At 47.2% G+C, this 15,535-nt stretch overlaps 1 long non-coding RNA gene across 1 annotated transcript in view; it reads right to left on the reverse strand.

Annotated features, from left to right (window-relative positions):
• The window catches only part of LOC138527247 (uncharacterized), a 90,027-nt gene extending 79,323 nt beyond the window's left edge, over positions 1–10,704 (reverse strand). Inside the window, exon 1 of the long non-coding RNA XR_011283827.1 lies at positions 10,600–10,704. This is a non-coding gene — a long non-coding RNA (uncharacterized lncRNA). The remainder of the gene's footprint in view (positions 1–10,599) is intronic.
• Positions 10,705–15,535: the final 4,831 nt, after the last annotated feature.

The raw sequence follows: 15,535 nt of genomic DNA on the forward strand, positions 1-15,535 counted from the left end.
CAAGACCTTCCACAACACCACCCACACAGCCCCCACCCACTACACCACTATGGAGCTAGTCGATCACACCAACGGATCCAGGACTGGATCTACTAGCGAACCACTAAGCCTTCCTTGTTATCCGCCCACCAGAAACTCCAGACTGAGAGCCAGACTCACAAGACTACACGAGCCGCCAACTAGATCCCTTCCTGCCACCAACAAAAGAACCATCACACTACAAACCAGTACTTTTCGTACAACTATCTGATTACCATATACCCCTATCAAAGCTAATCAAACTAAAACTACCACCCCAGGCCCTCCACTCAAAGGGGGATTAATAAATACCAGATCCCTAACAGCACATGTAACTGACATCTATGTACTTATACTGCCTAATGAGCTGGACTTCCTTGCCATTACAGAGACCTGGTTACACGAGGCAGCCGGACCCCTCTTATCATTAGCAATCCCTGATGGCTACACCATCTTGAGACACGATAGAAACAACATGCGTGGTGGCGGCATTACCATCATTGCCAAAACTATCACCTTATCACGAGAACTACCACTACTCCAGAACTAAACTCCTGCGAAGTATGCTCCATCAAACTCCCACTTTACAACTCCCAGACCCTGACTCTTCATCTTATATATATATATATATGCCTCCCGGCACTGTGGGCACCTTCGAAGAAGACATTAATTGTCTACTTTCTACCAATCTCAAAACCTCGACTCAACTTCTGATTCTTGGAGACTTCAGTTTAGGCTATAATGACCCCTCAGACAAGCAGGCCGCCAATGTGGCTAATATCTTCACTGAATTAGGGCTTACTCAAAAAATCATAGAACCCACCCATAACAAAGGGAGAACCCTTGACTGGCTAGCGAAACATAACTGCGCCGCTTCCATTACCTCCATCTCCCCAAAACTATGGACAGACCACTACTTGATAACCTACGATCTACACACCACTGGGCCTAATCCTGCAGCCAACATGGCACCTTCATGCCATACCAGGAACAAAAGAAATATCACCAAGGATAAAGTAAATCCTGCCATTCTACCCAATCTCAACCAACTCAATGAACACCTTGGCCCCAAGATCCTCGTAGAGGAATACAACAAAATTATACAAATCATCCTCGACAACTTTGCCCCACTAAAATGTAGACCCAGTAAACCTAAAGCCCACCTCAACAAATGGTTCACCCCCGAGCTGAAAGATCTCTGTCAACTCAAAGGAAGTTGTGAATCCACTTGGAGACTCACCCCATCAGATGACAATACAAACAAACTCATAGAAATCTCCTCACAATACAAGAAGGAAATTATCTTGGCCAAACGCAACTCGTATAACAAACGCATCTCCTCAGCCAACTCTGCATCAGGGAGCTGTTTGCTATATTAAAGGAACTGGAGTCGCCTATTCCCAATACAGATACATGTATAAAAGACAAAGCCTGGTGTACAGAGATACAACAAGCTCTGGCCAACAAAGGTACCATGCTCCAAAAAAAAAACTCTGTTAAAAAAGCAGCCCTTAATCAACCTCTTATAACCAACACCAACCCCTCCCGTTTGGACCAAAACATGACCACCCAATTTAGATTTGCAAAAACATCCGTCCGAGAACTGCCAAGGCGACCTGTGCCCTGCACAATTTATAAAAGATGCCGCTAGAGAACTCTCTCCCTTCATAACTAAACTTGTAAACTGCTCCTTCACTTCAGGCATTGTACCGTCGAACCTGAAACAATCCTGGGTACTGCCACTGCTACAAAAACAATCCTTAGACCCCCTTATTCCCACTAACTACCGCCCCATCACTACAGTCCCCATCCTATTAAAAATCTTAGACAAAATCGCTTACACACAAATCCAACAATTCCTAGAATGCCACAAGCTCTTAGGTGTAAGACAGTCTGGATTCCACCCTCAACACGGAACTGAGACCGCTCTCATTGATCTGAAATCTCAGATCGATGAGCTAAGGGACAAAGGTCAACTAGCCCTGCTCCTACTCTTGGATCTCTCGGCCGCATTCGACCTTGTTGAGCACAAGGTCCTTTGCAACCACCTTAATTCTGCGGCACACTTCTCTAAAGAAGCCATAACCTGGGTTGAATCATTCTTTAGTGAAAGGCCCATGAGGGCGTTCTCCCCCTCAGATGCGGCGGACCCTATCCCCATCTCATGTGGTGTGCCCCAGGGATCCTGCGTTTCCCCAACTCTATACAACATTTTTACTAAGCCCCTCTTCGATGATCTGGACCTTCTAGGTATCACCTACACTAATTATGCAGATGATACCCAGATTCTCCTCCCGCTTTCTGGGATTGTTATGAGGATTTTGCCTTGGTAAACTGGGTGTATCTCATCATCCAGGCATGGATGGCTACTCACGGTCTATGTCTGAAGGATGACAAAACAGAGTTAATCATTCTGGGCAATCACTCCAATCTCAAAAAATTAGGCCAGAACTATTCAGCATTTGAGATCGATGGGAATACTATTAAGGTTGCCAGCAAAGTGAAAACTCTTGGCTTCCACCTAGATGCTACCCTCTCCTTCAACAAACAGGTGAACTCACTGGCCTCAGCCGCAGCTTACACATGCTGCGTCCTCTTACCCCAGGGTCTGGTGCGCATTATAAGTGAATAAAACAAACAAACAAAAGGAGAGCTGGGCAGCCCAGCCCTCCTCCCGTTTCGAGTCCATAGACATCAGACAGCCCGCACTGCACTGTTACGCCTGCTGCTTGCAGTTGTCAGCACTTTGGTTTAGAAAAAGAAAAGGCGATGCCTTTCCTTTTTTCTAAACTGAAGTACTGACACCTGTAGGCAGCTCTTATAACCGTGCAGCCTCTACAAGTGCTGCCTAAGGTGTCGGCTGGCTGGGGCTAGTCGGGGGTGGGCCCCGGCATGGCCCCGTCTCGGCAGTCATTTCTGGAGACTGCTGGGGCCTGGCCTTGGCTGGCCCCCGGCCCACTTAAAGCCCTGCTGTAACACCGTCAGTCAGTGCTTTAAGTGGCATGGGAAAACAAGCAAGGGCTCGTCAAGGGGTCGCCTGCAGCCCATTAGGTCACGCCCCTTTAACAAGCCTGGCTTAATGGGATAATGGGCTGCATGCACCACCCTTCCGTGAGGCAGCCCTCTGCAGCAATCAGCACCCTCTTCCCCTCACAGAAGGTCCTGATCCCTGCATCTCTTAACGAAAGGAATGTGTGGTGGTGGCGGGGGGCAACACTACCTCTTTTCTTCCTTAATGGTCACACCGACCACTGTCAGGCATCCTTTTAACTAAGAATCGCTGCATCTTTTAGTTAAAGGGATGCCTGCCTGACGGAGGCCAGCGCCACTATCATGGAAGAAAATGCAAGGCCAAGACCCTTTTTCTAAATCCTGAAGCTCCTGCTTCAAGCTTTAGAAAACAAGATCTTTGCTTCTAGCAGCCTCACCTTTGCTTCCACGATTGTGGCGCCGTCCCCTCCAGGCACAGTGAAAAAAAAGTTCATAAAAATGGAAGCTGCGCCATAAAAATAGAAAAGGGACTAGATCCCTTTTTTTACATGGCCATCATCTGAAAAGGGACCTAGTCCCTTTTCTATTTTAAAGGCGGCAGAAATTGACTTTTTTTTTCATTCCGATGAGAGATGTGCTCACAAAAATGAGAACTATTCACACCCCAGGAAATCCTGGGGTGCGAATTGCTTTCAAGCCCCGGCTTGGGTGCGGACACAGCGTTAAACAGCCCTCAGCTCGGGCCTACCAAAGCTCGGGCTGGCAGGCTATTAAACGTCACGTCCGCCCACCAGCCGGAGCATGAAAGCTACAATCCGATGTGCCAGGGCTTCTTGGCAAGGGCAACTCAGGTATCCTTTGTAACCCACAGACTGACAAAGAGGGCCACACCAATGCATATTGCCCTGCCTACACCTGCCACAGACCCCGTTTGCTCTACATCTTTGTACTTGCTTTGTCAGTGCATTGTAACCCTTCTCATTTGCACCTTTTTTCTAGTAACCTTGGGCCTCATTACGAGTCCGGCGGTAGCCATGCCGGTAAAACCGGCAGGCGGCGTAGTGAATTACCGGCAATTCTGTTAATCCCCATTCCTGTGGTGTCCAATAGGACTCAATGGGAATGGGGACCGCGGAAACTCTGGCACCATGTCGTAATGGTGCCAGTGTTTCCGTGTCCGTCTGCGGGCGGTGCCGTTCCAGACCTGGCGGCAAATTTGTAATGAGTCCCAATGTATTACATCATTTACTAGCCCCAATCCATTAGCATTCCTCAGTGTCTATAATGCGCCTTTTCACATCCAATAAAGCATTGGGCCTCATTACAAGTTTGGCGGGGCAATAAAAAAATGGGAGGTAATTCCATTACCGTATTTTTTTTTGCCAGCAACCAAATTACCGCCACGTTTACTGCACCTCACAATTTAGAGTTTGACCTTGAAGTGAAGGATTTAACTCCAGGAAGTTGCTGGGGGTAAATCATTCATTTTAAGGTCAAATATTGGTGGGTTTCCTGCACAGAATTACCGCTGGTGGTAAATCCACCAAAAATCCCAACGGAGTCATATGGACTCCAAACATGCAGACTAACACCACCACGACACCATTGGTAAAAATACCCTGGTAACTGTAATGGGTTCTTTATTTTTATAATTGTAATGTGTTATTTATAACACACTTTGTACCCAGAGGTTTCTTAGCGCGGACCTGGGGATCGACCCTGTGTTGCTCCGCATCATCAAGACGAGCGCCTTGCCCTTGAGCTATCCTCCCAAGACAAGTGGTAAGTGACGGTAACTGTAATCGATTATGGTGGTAAATCAGCAGGTTTGGAAACATACCAATCACCAGGGGAGATGTATATTTGACACATATGTCTGTGATTAAAGGGTCACATGCTTGAAGGTAATAATGCACAGTGGGATTGGTGCACATTTCATTTTTCACAGGACTCACCCTAGCATTAAAGTGTTTGCAACCATGAACCAGGAGTACGTATTGGGACAGCATCATGACAGCATCATGATCTGGGGGTGCGGATAAAATGACTGTGACACCTGTCGCACCCTGCTGGCCCAAAGGCCAGCCTGCATGTCCTTTAAAAAAGGAAAGCGAATTTTAGAAGAGGAAGGTCTCACCCGCCAAAAACAAAATCGGTGATTTCACCCGCCTTTGCCACCTGCCCTTCCGACTTATCTCCCCTCCTTCACCATGGCCACCGTTTGCATGACATCCTATCAAAGCCCCCCTTCGTTGCTATTAGAAACGGGTTCCCATACGAGAAACAAATGTCCATTTGCAACCGCGGACCCCTTTGCCATAAGCACCTGGGCCCTCAATGCCCCAGTCCGTTTCCGTACTTGACCTGTGACCCACTGCCAAATTTGATACAGTGATTGCTTCTTATGCCACTATTAATTCATCTTTTATAGCGCTTAATACTAGCGCCCAGTCTCTAAGCGCTGGACATGGATCCGAAGCTGTGTTGCTCTGCGGCGTCTTGCTGCCAACCTGCACGCGTTGCTCTTGAGCTATGCTCCTGCTAAGGAAATTACACTGCAGCGTGGATGCGTGTGGCACTGCATTTCCGGGAACCACAGCCCGACATGAAAACGTGTGCATGGTTGTGCGCGCAGTGGGCCCTGGCCCGATGCCAAAGTGTAAAACGGGCCTTTCACTGACCGTGCATTCACTAATGGGCCGTCCAACCATAAAGTTTCGACCAGCTTCCCTATTAAACCGTCCGCCCCTGCAGACCAACTGCCTGCCAGAATGAGAGTAGCCGTAACGATCCCGGCTGCACCCTCGTTTGAGACGTGCACCCGCACATGATCCGCTATAACGGAGCCCTCTGTGATGCCCCCCAGCACTGATACACACCAGTCCTTCTTAGGCTCCTCAGTCCTGGTCAGTAGAACGCATGCTAATCCAATACTGGTAGCCAGCCACTGAACTGCTGCAGCACCCCAGTTTATTCCAGCTTTCTATTAGTACTGACCCTGTAGTAGTGAACCCCACACACTGACACAGAGACGTCTTTATGGGAGGGCAAAAGGGGCACTTGCGCAGGGCCCGCGCCTTGGAGGGGGCCCCCACAAGGCTACCTGATCTAAATTAAGATTCCATTGTTCACCAGACTTAAATATCACACGCCAGGAGATTTTATGGGGTGCTGCTGAGGCGCTAAACCTATTGCCTCTCTGTTTTGACAAGTACATTCTGCCTTGTTCAATTCATCATGTAATGCTTTCTGGGTTCACTGTGGAATACATAGTATGTGTTCCTTATGGCACAACTCCTGTAGCATTCTTTCCTTCCTGAGGGAATTATGCTGATTATGTGCAATAGCCAAAGTTGAAATCCATATTGATAAATTGAGTGCCACAATGGTTCAGAAGTTAGCTCAGTGTGTTAAGCACTCATTGCAGAGATGTGTGTTCATATGAAAGATTAGAAGAGCACATTGCAGCAAGGCTGGCTGAACCTTTCCTGTGTCTGAACTTAACCTACCTGCATGTGTACTTGTTTTTGCAGCATAGGAAGTGCTATTATCAGCAATGCTCCTGCATCAGATAGGGGTTGCTATAAAAACTAACATGTCATTCGTATTGGTTTGTTCAGATGGGGCGCTATAAAACCTAGGCAATCCCCTCCAAAGATGAGCATGAACTATTAGTCCAAAAGGTGAATAAAAGACTGTGGAACCAAAGGGTTCATGCTTGTATCCTGGCTTTGCCAGCAGACGATGCAGTGATCCTGGTCAAATCATATATCTCTTGCATTACTGTGCTGTCTTCTGTGAGGTTTGCCTTCTTGCATGCCGGTGGCATCGTTTAGCTCATTACTTGATCTTTCTTCTTATGTAGGCCATTTGAGTGCAAGGGGTGGTAGACAGGAGAGAGCGGACCAGATGTTGTAGGCATTGGGCAAGCATATTTTAAGGTCTGTTCATTTGACACAAACAACTTTTTGCTTTTTTTTATAAAAGTCAAAGGTTTTTCTGCACGTTTATGGATGACAATTTCACAAGCCATTGTTTTGGAAGTATTTAAATCTTAAAAGTACAAAAGACATACCTAGATTAAATCTGTTAAATCACATCGATTGGTATGCAGGTACTTATATACTTCGCTTGATGACAGAGAGAATGTAGCTAGAATCATTCCCATTTTGCGTAACAACCTTCTGTAATATTTTGGTTTAAAAAATTGTCAGGTTTGGAAATGTGATTTATGTACTTTGAAAGTCAGTTTTATAAAATGAAATTGTTTTAGTACATGGTAAGAGGTGGAAAAGAAAGTGTTCAAATGCAGAAATTACAGAGTTGGCACAAATCCCAGCTTCACCCCTTAAGCAATATGTGATCCTGGGCATCTCATTTAATCTTGTATTGCCTAACCTCTCAGTGTTGCCAGTCCCTAAACCTTTCAAAATTGTCAGCCCCTCAGTGTGATTCCCTTCTCAGGGTATGATCTTCATAAAAGCCTCACTCATGGTTTCACTGGCTTATTATAGTTGCTTCCACTATAATAGTGAGCATTGATATACTGCACACCACAGGCACTTGTTCCCTTGATCTTTAATGGCAACGCTATTTGAAAACCATGTCCCACTTCTAATCTCAGTCTGTCTGGATAGAGGCACCTTCCTGGTAGCTTCTAATCTGCCTCCACTATCCATGCTATGGTACGTGTAGCTTTTTCCTTCCTTACAGTTGGTCTGCTCTATCAATGCTTGAGCACTTTTGTATTCTATAAGGCAGATAATGTGAGTCCTCTATTCTGGGTTACATGTACCTTTTACATACAGTACTGCATTAATACTATAGGCTGCATACCTTTCCCGGATGATATTGATAAAATGTATCCTGTTTCTATACTGGAAGAGAAGTAACCTCTTCGTAGATTGCTAATGTTTGCCTTCAAATGCTACTGGTTTATCATTCTGATTAGAGCAAGTATGTAGAGGGCAAGGGGACTTAAAGGGAGTAAACATGCTTATTTTGAATGCTGCGAGGCAGCATGTCTATCTATGGGTTTTGCTCCCGGGTTGGGGGGGTGCCACCAGATACACTTGATCACTTAATTCCTGTGGTTAGATTGTGGGGGTCCCAAAGATGTCCATGCCCAGGGCCCCAAAAAAGCTTAAGATGGCCCTGCTGACACACGTGCCTTCTAGTCACCGGTCCCCTGCCATTTCATCACTGCGCCTGGGCACAGCCATTTCAACACCCATCTGCCCTCCATCGGCCCTGCAGCAGAGACTGCCAATCTACACTGGACGGCTCATACGTGCACATTAGACTCTGCAACAATCCGCTATTGATCCCGTGCACAGCCTGCACGTTGCTCTATCAGTGCACAGGCATCTTGCACAGAGCAGACCCCGCTTTCACCAAGGTTGTGGTGCTCACGCGGTACAGCCAATACACCAACCCCACCCCGCGGAAGAACCTGCTGTTCCAGGAAAAAAGATCCCCAAATCTATCGATGCACCTCAATTTCTGCAACTTGCCATTCCAGCGTCCAAACCCACGGTTGGCAATGAAATTCTGAGTTCAGGCTATATAAACGCTTACCAAATTGCCTTCTGCACCTTATACCAATCTCCTACGTGCCTAACTCAGGGTGAACCGCCCTCGTTCACGCCGCCGTACAAACCCCACTTACCACTCTGAGGCTTTGTGCGCCCCCACATCCCACCATGCCTAGGTCGGCTTTTGCTTTTAGAGCGCACCTTTGACTGTGACCCCCGATCTTACACCGTATTTAAGCTCAAGAACCTTTAGCCCAGCCCCCAAAAGGAGACGAGTGTGCCACCTGTGCGCAAAATCAACCTTGACAGTGAAACGATATTCCTTACTCATGCTAACTAAGCAATGTGCCCTTAACGTTCGAAGCAGCAAGGAGGCCGCATTCACCGCTGAATGCTCTGCCCGCCAAAACCGTCCACCATGAAAAATACGCACCGACCTCGATGCTACTACTGCATGCGTATACTTTACAACAAATGTTCCGGGCAACTGCAATCACATGCCTACCCTTGTGGCCCAGCAATTTACAGCACGTTAATATTGCCCTCACCGGCCCTCCTGGGAATTGGTAAATCATGCGTACCTCTGTCGCCCAACCATTCATACCACGTTAATAATCTGCCCCACCTGCCGTCCTGACCAGGAGCAACAAACCCATGGCTACTTTTTTAGCCCGACCATTTCCAGCATGTAATTATTCGGCCCCACCGGCCATCTTGGCAAGCGACCCACACGTTCCTACCTTTGTCGGCCAACCATTTCCAGCAAGTTAAAATGAGGGACCAACTCCCCCAGAGTCACATACCCAGCCTTAATGTACCCCCTGCTAATAGTCGGCCCAAAACACGTGCGTACCCTTTCCGTACCCCACGTTCATACTAGCCTCCACAGGCCGAATTGCCCGCCCCTCTCACTAGCAGGGTCAGGCATGCTGTACTGCTTTATCTAGCAAGGCACCCTCCGCCAAACCCGCTTACTGATGCCTGTAAGCTGGACACATCGAAAATACCTGTTCCCCAATGCTGCTCTCAGCCGCGCCCTGCTCCCTCGCTCACAGGCCCGCTTAACCACCGTAGCCTTGCCCGCGCCTTACCCGACGCACCCTCCTGGCTGCCACATATCGGTGCCTCGCTGGAACTGATGCACCGGACCCCTTCCTCACTGGCTATAACACTTCTTCCTCAGGTTCTGGAACCGCAACATGGACATACCACGAACGAAGTACACCAACAAAACAAAATCCTTCTCTCCAGCGATAGGGCGGGCGTCCTACTGCAGGTGCTGGATGCTTCCTGCTGTCGGACGCACGCTCATTATAAAGGGCTTACCCCGCCCATTTCCATTGTTTGCTCTTCGTAGGCTTTTGGTTGTTTTTGGCGCCGTTTCGCACCCAAGCCCTCCCCTCACCCAGGGGGCGGGGAGGAGTGGTAGCTGAGGACCCTGCAGGGGTTACCGGCCCGCCTCGTCCATTTTCTTGTTTTCTCGTTGACAGCTTCACAACGCGGCTACAGGCAAATGCTGATGGAAACCGGTCTGATCGGTGGGGCGTGCACGATAAGTGCAGGTCAGATATAGTAAGGGCCCGATTCGTGACATTTTGAGCGCAGTACAAGGTGTATTTTTGCAGTGTAAGGTAGCCACTTTGCACTGCAAAAATACACTTTGCACCACTCTGTGAATCAGGCTTTTTGTTGGCAGTGCAACGTCACTTTGCACCACGCTAAAAGTTCCACGAATCGGGCAGTTAAACGCAAATTAGGTGGAAGCGTAAACAGAGTCCCTGGCGGCAGACGTTATGAAGTGGGAGCACTGGGGTGTCTCTTCAAGGGCAACGCTATAGTAAGCAATGGCAAAGTCAACAGGCCTGTTTCTGAAAATGTACAGGGTCAGAATGTATTATTCTTTGTGGGCTTTCCTATACTATCTCACTCTGTGACCACAAAGCCGCACCAATTGGCTTTGCCAATGCTTTTTCAGATAGGGGTTGTGTGTCAGTTCCCCACTGCTCCCGACAGGCCAAGTTTGCGTGACTTTCCAAGACGCCCTCACGTGACTTACCGCGAGATTCCAGGCTGGGCGCGCTCACGTTGCCCGCTGGCAGGTGCGTCCACGCTGAAAGCCCGCGAGATGTCTGTTTCTATGAAGCCTGGGCTGCAAAGGAAGGAAATGCCGCGAGGCAGGCAGAGCGAAAGCCTGCAGGCCGTCACCATGGCGACGAGGCATAAATAGACCCTGCTCTGAAATTGCTCACAAGCCGAATGCTGTAGGATGTGTTTCCACTCAGGCTGTCAGTAGCACACTCTCACACACATACACCACAAGAAAAGGAAGCGCTGCTTGCCTCCCTGCCAGTTCAGCATTCCATTTTAAATGTCATTTAATGGGCCTCATTACGAGTTAGAAGGTACTGGCAATACCGCTTGTTTTTCTGCTTTGTCTAATTATAGGGGTTTGAAACCATAACCAAAAAAAATGGGAGGTGTTATGGCCACAAAAAGTGGAGGCGATGAGCCATGCAGATTTACCGCATGTGGTATTAGCGCTGTAGTCCCATGGGACTTGGGAATGTGGAGTAATGATCACGGTGCAACAACAATGAATCGACTGGTAAACGCGGTAACAGTCATTGAGTTTTCTAATGTTACCAGATGCAATGCCGCCAAATTCCTAATGAGATCCAATGAGGGGCCAGGCTCACATCCAGGGTCAGAACAGGGGTGCAAAATGATAGGGAAGTTTCATACCAATTGGGAACCATCTCCTGCTTATATCCTTTCCCCTAAATATGGGCTCGCCACCTACTCTAAGAGGCATAGAGGCTCCGTCCCGCCACCGAAGACAAGTAAAAATTGAGCCAACCGGTCCATGTCATAGGATATTTTTCAAAAGAAATCGTGCAAAATGCCGTAGCTTTTATGAAATAATCCAATGCCTCAAAGTCTGCCACAGAACCCAGGAGCATTTGTTCTCGGCATCGGCAAAAACATTCATGTGCTCAATTGTACACTGTGGACTCCTGTAGAACCAATTAATACACAGCAGGCAGTCGCTGTCTGATAGATTGTCCTTCTGTGTCTCATAATTAATCCTGTGCCCAGAGAAAAAATACCAGTCTTGAAGCACTGTGCCAGGAAGCAGGACTGTCATCGCTGATCCACTGACAAAGGGGACCGCAGAAGAATACCACAGGACCGCAGAAGAAATACCACAGGACCGCAGAAGAAATACTACAACTAATAATTACTGTTCTGCTTTGCCCCTCCTTGTCTGTTTAGCCCAGTCTTTTGTCAGCGCTGCCTGCTTCATACTGGATGTTTCTGCTTTTTCTGATAAAGCTAAAATTAAAAATCAAGCGCTACCAACCAGGAACAAACCTAAGATTGAGCAGAAACAAAACACTACAAGAAAAGGAAATTTGGAGGAACCGCATTTTCCTATTTGATAGCCAAAACTGTGCAACTCAGTACCAAAGGAAATAAGAACAACGGAAAACCACCTAACTTTCAGAAAATTACTGAAAACCTGGCTATTCAACTCACGGAACAAGCATAAAAACGTGCACCCCACAAACCATACTCCGGGACCAAAGCAAACATGGGACAATACAGATCGAAGAAACAACAATAAAACAAACGCACACCCAGAGCTAAACAGAAACCAATTAACCACCCCCTCGTCTTTTCCACACCTGCATACCTCACACGTACTACACGGACAAAACGACCAGCAAAAATACACACACAAACACGCAAACCATTGACCCACTGCTAACAACGTGCTGTAGAGGGACGCGATCTGCCTGCACCCCAAGCTCTTTAGGAAAAGGCAAGGGCTGCTGCAGATACTGTAAGAGACCAGAGGGGAGGGGTGGCCTTAGGGCTTCTGCACAGTTACATTATTGCATGTTTTGTTGGTGTAGTGCACATGCTTGAATAGCAGCCATTTTAGATATTAGCAGCCATATTGCATCACAAAGCTTTAATGTAGCGTGACAGTCAGCACTCCAGGCGTAGGCCGCGAACATGAGCAAGGGAATAGGTTGTATCCCACATCCCAGTGAGAAAAGCCAGAGCTGCAAAGACCCATAACACCCTTCATTGTCCTAAAATGTTGCCAACCTTCCCGTCCTGGGATGAATGTGCCCTGCAAGACCACGGGAGGAGCACTGAATGTCTGTGAATGTTGCGATCCCATGAAAAGGAGGGCACGGGCCTCCAAGCCCCACCAGTCCCAACCCTAAATTATAGCACCCCAATGGCCTGGCTTTAGGACCCTTGAATTCCAATGTACCAGTTAACCATAGACCACTGACCATAAACCTGTTGGACCCCCAATCGATCAAAAAGATCAGAAAGCAGAGCACTCCTGCCTTCACTTCTAGGTCACGTGATTTGTGCTGTGAGGTGCAAGGAGGGATGAAATCATAGCCCAGAATGAGGGTGGGAGACCTCCTTGGAGAAATGCTAGCCTGTCTGGGAGTGAGTAAAGTGTGTGAGTTAGTATGACCTCAGCTTTCCTCCTGGGCCTGTCTGTTAATAGATGTCTTTCTTAGTTAGCAATATTATATGAATACTGTATGAATGAATCATGAATTCAGTGTAAACTCTTTTTCTAATTGTTTATTTTTCCTTTTTGATTCATTCTTTTTATGAGATACTATATGTATATTAAAATTATTTCTATTGCATATTTATTTTTGTATTTGTTTTATCCTTTTTGTGTAAGGTTTAATTTAAACCAATGCACAATAACACAAAAAAAACATTATTTGTCCGCCTGCTGACCAATGATGACTGCAACATCGCCCACGTGTAAGAAGATGGACGGACAGGGCTGGGACCAATGGCCTGGCATACCTTATGGAGCAGGTGACCTATGTGTAGGATCTAAACGACCAGCAGCGCGGGTTTCTACTGTATGTAATGATGTCACTGATGACACTATGTATCTTCATAATGTACTGCTCATGCAGATTTTTGCCAGAATGTTCCACGGCAGCAGAGTTCTTTGTTGGCACTTTTTCCCTTTTGTATGGCAATGAAACTTGTTATCCTTGCAAGAGGTTGTATTTTTTCTGTTGTGAGCTTCTGGGGTGGCTTGCCTACAAATGCCACAAGTCCAAATAGTTGCAAACAACACAGACACTGGACGCTACCCCTCCGGACACAACAAGCCCAGTGCACAAAACAAAGCACATCCAGAAATCTGACCAGCACAAATGCTTGTTTCTCCTGGTTCTGCAAGCACTCATAGAAGCACAACTTCAATCCTATTCATCTTCCCTCACTAACCTACCCCACCCGATTTTCTTACAGAGCCACGTGAGCACCTGGAGACTATGCAAATGGCAGCGGTGTGCGGCATAAATCATCATAACATAACTGATTTTTAGTTTGTGTCCAACTCTCCTTAGTAGCTGCTGATTTGTATGCATCATTTCTCCCTTCTGTCTCTCACTGACTGGCCATTTCTGCTCTCCCTGCCTGTCCTTTCTCCTTTCTCCTTAGGGTTTGCTTGCTTGTACTCTTCCACAGTTGCCTTTCTTTTTAGCAGGCAGTTCCTGATCTATATTCGTCAGTTCCTCCCGCCCTCCTAATCCTCCCATTTTATATGTTCTTGCCTTCCACGCTTCCTTCTTCTGCGCGCCTTCCGCTTGAATTTGCAAACGCGCTTCATCTCAACTTTCTGAAATGCAGGCAGTCCTCTTCTCTCTCCTCTCTCTCCCTACACTTCAGTTTCTCTAGCTTCTTCTCTATTTATGATATATGTAGTAGTAATAGTAGTATGTCATTTGTAAAGCACCTTTCACCATTAGTATGGTGACAATGCGCTGTAGGTTGGACGCGCCCGGGGGACCGGAGTCTAGGTATGGGAATTTTGCAGAGGTGCTAGTATGCGTGTGTGCATAACGGCCAATAAGAAGATATGAAGGGGTGGCCGAGTCCCTGCTAACCACTTATGTCGATCTGGCCTGTGGATGGGTGGTGAGAAGTGGTCTAGAGAGGGTATGCGAGAGAGGGATAGTCATTATGTGCAGCTAACTATCACATTTTTGTCGTGAACAGAAGCTGCAGTCTTACGGTAGAGCTATGATATGATATGATATTTTATTTATATCGCGCCCATACACAAGTGTTTCAGGGCATGTTGAGGCATGGGAGGGGTGCAAGGGAGGACAAAACAACAATCTTACTAGGTCCAGTGACATTGAGAACGCGCAAGTGCAGGGGAGAGGGAAAGGGGGTAGTGCAAGGGGCAAGGGAGGAGGGGAAAGGGCTGAACACGTGATCAAAATAACAACAGGTTGCGCGGCCAGCAGGAGGCAAGTGCAAGAATAAGGCACAGACAATGGGTGTCTAAAAGTGCAGGAAGGGTATGCTGCTGGGTGGCCTGGTGCCCAGTGCTGAAACAGACAGAGATCAGCAGGGGAGTGGAAGAGCGAAGGCAGAAGCAAAGAGGAAGGTCTTGAGGTGCTTCTGGAACCGATGATGGTTCTCCTCAAGTTACAGAGCGGCAGGGAGGCTGTTCTAGAGTGAGGCACCAGCCGAAGAAAGTGATCTACCCCCAACTCGATGCTTGGAGAAGCAACTGACCCTGAGGGAGTTGGAGGTGATGGTGTTGCATGAAGAGCCTTTGAGTGGTGCATGATGGCAAATGCGTGCGGGTCGACAGTCGCGACTTCGGCTAGAATACCATATGCATGGAGTGCGAGAAGGTCGAAAGCACTGACTAATTCGAACAGTGTATATATATATATATATATAATGAAAAAAGTATCAGGGCAAGCCTGAATATACTGTGACCAAATATTTTTATGTGTTTACCTAATTGGGACCAGTAAATATAAAGGTTCGACAAATGGATGTGTTATAATACATTCAAACAATGGAACACCGGAAAATTATAAAACATATATTACAAACATGAATTCTTCATACAATCTACAAGAGGTGACTCGTGTGAATGTAGGACGGCCCCTTTACATTGTCTGGGA

The sequence above is a fragment of the Ambystoma mexicanum genome, chromosome 14 (assembly GCF_040938575.1).
Source record: "Ambystoma mexicanum isolate Mex_15411 chromosome 14, UKY_AmexF1_1, whole genome shotgun sequence".
Lineage (NCBI taxonomy): Eukaryota > Metazoa > Chordata > Amphibia > Caudata > Ambystomatidae > Ambystoma > Ambystoma mexicanum.